Source organism: Arachis ipaensis, chromosome B6 (genome assembly GCF_059453495.1).
Source record: "Arachis ipaensis isolate K30076 ecotype BB chromosome B6, ASM5945349v1, whole genome shotgun sequence".
NCBI classification, from domain to species: domain Eukaryota; kingdom Viridiplantae; phylum Streptophyta; class Magnoliopsida; order Fabales; family Fabaceae; genus Arachis; species Arachis ipaensis.
The window spans coordinates 82361087-82365418 of record NC_142441.1 but is presented as its reverse complement, the minus strand read 5'-3'; positions in this window follow the sequence as shown (position 1 = coordinate 82365418).

Genomic DNA, 4332 nt, shown 5'->3' with positions numbered 1-4332 from the left:
TTCTTTCATGCTACGCTCCTCATTTGGCTGTCCATGTGGAGCTGTGGTTGATCCTTGTATATTTGAGCGCCTAGTGGCCCATTGAATTAGTGCTTGCTCCAGTTGTTGAATGGTTGTTTGAAATTTAATCATTATTTCTTTTAGGCGATCCTTTGCTTCGCGGTTTGCCAGACTTGGACATGATACAAAGGAAAGTGGTGATGATTGGGAACGATTGGATTGGTATGGGGGTAAGGAAGGATCATATGATGGCGAATGGTGAAGAGAAGCTTGTGAGTGTGGTGGTTCGAGGTTATGTTGAAAGGATGGTTCATATGCACGGGGTGGGGCTTGTTGGTAGTTACAAGGTTGTCCACCATGTCTTACAGCTGGGTATGCACGGTAGAATGGTCTTTGTCCAGGATATCTTGGAGGGTGTTGCTGCCTAAAGGGTTGATTAGATCCTCTTGGCTCCATCCATCCTTGATTGGTCTGACCTTGATGCACATTCCTGCTGTTACTTCTATTTCCTTTAACAATATTAGAACCAAACTCAAAGCGAGAGGGGTGAGAGTTCATAGTAACAAATAAGGATAAAAAGGAAAAACAAAAATAAATAAACAAGCAAAAGAAAAATATTTACAATAACCAATAATAAGGCACACGTTAGCAGTTCCCCGGCAACGGCGCCATTTTGGCGTCGGGATTTCTACCAGTAAACAAATTCATAGAAACGGTTGCGTTGTAGATATAGTTTCTAAACCGGCAAAAATCCCTTCGTACAAACGTGTTGGGTGTCACAAGTAACAAACCCCTTTAAAAATTGTTAACCGAGTATTCAAACCTCGGGTCGTCTTCTCAAGGAACTGCGAGGAAGTATGTTCTTATTATTGGCTATAAAAGTTGTAATCGGGGTTTAGAAGGTGAGAAGCAAGTAATTTAATTGACGAGTGAATTAAATGGCAAGTAAAAATAAATAATAACTGTAAAACAACTTTTAGCAAGGTAGAGAAATTAGAGGTCCAACATAGTTATCTCTCTCAACAATAATGAAAGTTGAATCTAAACTCCACTTGGTCAACCTTTACCAGAGCAAAAGAAAGTCAAGGGACTGATTAAGTTGACCTTTGAATCCTAATTATTTCTTAAGAGAAGGTTGGGATTATTTAAGTTCAACTCAATTAGCAACACAACGATTATCAATTACGTTGAGTTTAATAACTGTTGAATTACTAAATTCTTAACCAGGACTAAAAGGGGAAAAAGTAAAATTGCTGGAATAATAATAAAAATATCCTTAGATGGGGAGCAATGGTAACTTAAATCAAAGAGAACAATCATAAACTGAAAATACCTCAAATTATCATTAATTCAATTAGAAATCTGTAACATGGAATAATTCATAAATTATAATAATCAATTCAAATGTTGGAATAAATAAATAGAAGTAATACTAAAAGAACATTAAACCTGGATCCAGAGTTACTCTTAAAACAAGAAGAAATCCTAAATCCTAAAAGAGAGAGGGAGGAGATCTCCCTCTCAACTAAATCTAAATCATTGAAAGGTGAAAATATGTGAGCTCTCCTTGAATGGGTGCATTCCCACACTTTATAACCTCTGGTATATGCTGTCTGTACTTGGATCTGGGCCAAAAAGTGCTTCAGAATTCGCTGGGGCGTATTCTGTAATTTCTGGTGCGTGGCCTCTGTCACGCGTCCGCGTGGGTCACGCGGTCGCGTCATTCGGAGCTTTTCCTTGCCACGCGGTCGCGTCAGTCATGCGACCGCGTCATGTGCATTCTGCTTAAGGCGCGCGGTCGCGTCAGGCATGCGGCCGCGTCACTGCTGATTCGTGCTTGGCACGCGATCGCGTCATCCATGCGATCCCGTGGATACTAGTTCCTTTAAAGCTCCGTTTTGCTTCCTCCTTCAATTCTAGCATGTTTCCTTTTTCATCCTTTAAGTTGTTTTGCCTTGGAAAATCTGTAACTACTCAACACACTAATCACGGCATCGAATGGAAATAAAGGTAATTAAAATAATTAATTTTTAAAGCTTAGAAAACATGTTTTTCACTATATGACATAATAAGGAAGGGAAAGTAAAACCATGCAATTAATGTGAATAAGTAGGTGAAGGGTTGAATAAATCACTCTAATTAAGCACAAAAGAACTCATGAAATATGGGTTTATCAACCTCCCCACACTTAAACACTAGCATGTCCTCATGCTAAATCCAAGGTAAATAATTAAGGTTAAAGTGATGGAATGTTTATGAAATGCAACCTACGCTAAATGCATCTACCTAATGAGTCATGCAATTCTAATTCATCCACTCATATATAAAGTTTACATGTAGATAAGTTAATTCACATTCTCAAGGATTTGTGTATATATATATATATATAGCCAACCCTTAAATAATAAAGCACTTTAGCAAATGAGATGGGAAAGAAAATATTGTACAAACTTGCAAAACAATTAGTAAATTTTAAGCACAGATATATGTTGATGAGTTATTGAACCCTCACTGGAATTTGTGTTTACTCTCTAGTCACTTAGTGTTTATTGGGTTTATTCACTCTATTTTTCTTTTTATTCTTAATTTCTACAGCTTTATTTTTCATCTAACCAATCAACAATTATAGATTATAGTCATACCAAAAAGTCATGAGGTCTGAATTAAGGTTGTAATGGGGCCAAGGTAAGGGTAAGGATTTATGTATAGGGTTAAGTGAGCTAATAAGTGATTCCTTAATTAGACTAAGACCTCACCTAACATACACATCTAGTAAAATAAAGTTTCTTTACCTAATGTCCCATAATTTCCCACTTATTGTTACATGCTCATGTTTCACTTTTTTTTTATTTTATTTTTTTCTATTCCATGTGCATTGTTTTCATTGGGGAATTTTCTTTTTGTATTCCCTTTTATTTAGATGTTGAAAAATAACTTTTTTTTTTTTTGCACATGAAAATTGAATCACTTAGATTTTCTTATGAGCATGCTTCCCAAATTTTATTTTATTCCTTTTTACTTTTTCTACCCTTTTGATTCTATTACCCATGTTCCCAAAAGGTTTCCCACATTTAACTCTATTTATAATTTTCTATCTTAAGCTAACCAAGGATTCACTTGGGATTTTTCTTTTGTTTTTCTGGTTAAGGCTAGTAATTTGGCTAAATAGAATAAAGGGGTTTTAAAAGGCTCAAGGGGGCTAACAAGGATAATGTAAAAGGTAGGCTTATTTGGGGTGAGTGAGCTAAAATCAAATGATGGCCTCAATCATTCTCTTGGTATGTATCTATTCTATATTCTATAATTGGACATATAGATTAAAGCAAAGTAAAGAACATCAAAATAAAAAGAAATGTGACACACAGAAATGAAATTATGGTTTGAATGCAACCATACAATTTAAGCTCAAGACTCTCAGGCTGTGTGTTCTCTAACTCAAGCATCATATATCATTCATATATTTTATGCAGGTTTAGTTAAAAATTCTCATTATTCTCTTGAAAAAAATTTATTTAGGGTAGCTTTTAAGGTTTTAATGTTCCTCCTTGATGAAATGTTGTCAACTAACATGTAATGCTATATATACAAGGTGTGGGTTATTTTGATTCTGTTAAAGTTTCTAGTTTACTTCCTTTTATATTTTTCTATTTAAACTATACTATCTTATGCTAAAAAGGGTAAACTATACTAATTAATCCACTAATAAATCAGAATTGCAAACTAAACTAAATAACTAAACTAAACTAAATAACTAAAATATGAACAAAAAATGCAAAATGCAGAAAATAGAGTAAAATACACAAGTAGCAATGTATAAGTACTCAGAAAATAACAGTAAAAAAAAAGAGAAAAATACAGAAAACATATCCAAAATAAAAGAAAAAGTATGTAATGGTTCACCAAAATAAACGCCAGAGATGGCGACCTCCCCACACTTAAAATGAAGCATCGTCCTCGATGCTCAATCAAGCCTGGTGTGAACGAGTGTCATCAATGGTAGGGATGGTAGCTGGGGTCTCCGTGGCGGTGGTGGCTGAGGGTCTGGCTGCTGTGGAGGTGGGATGGACTGGAGCGGGATCTCCGGATCTGCAGCCTCTATCTGGGGTATAACCTCCTGATGCAGCGCAGCCTGCTCTGTGGCTGCCTACTGATAAGTCTCCGCCTGGGAATGAGGCTCCTCCTCGTGCTCATCCTCTGTTGGCTCTGAAGGGGTGTCGGGCTCGGAGGGGATGTCGGCGCCCTGTCTGATCATCAGCTTCAGATGGGAATAGCGTCGCCTGCTGCGGCGCTCTAATCTCTCATACCGGCGCCTGTTACGGTGCTCCATCTGAT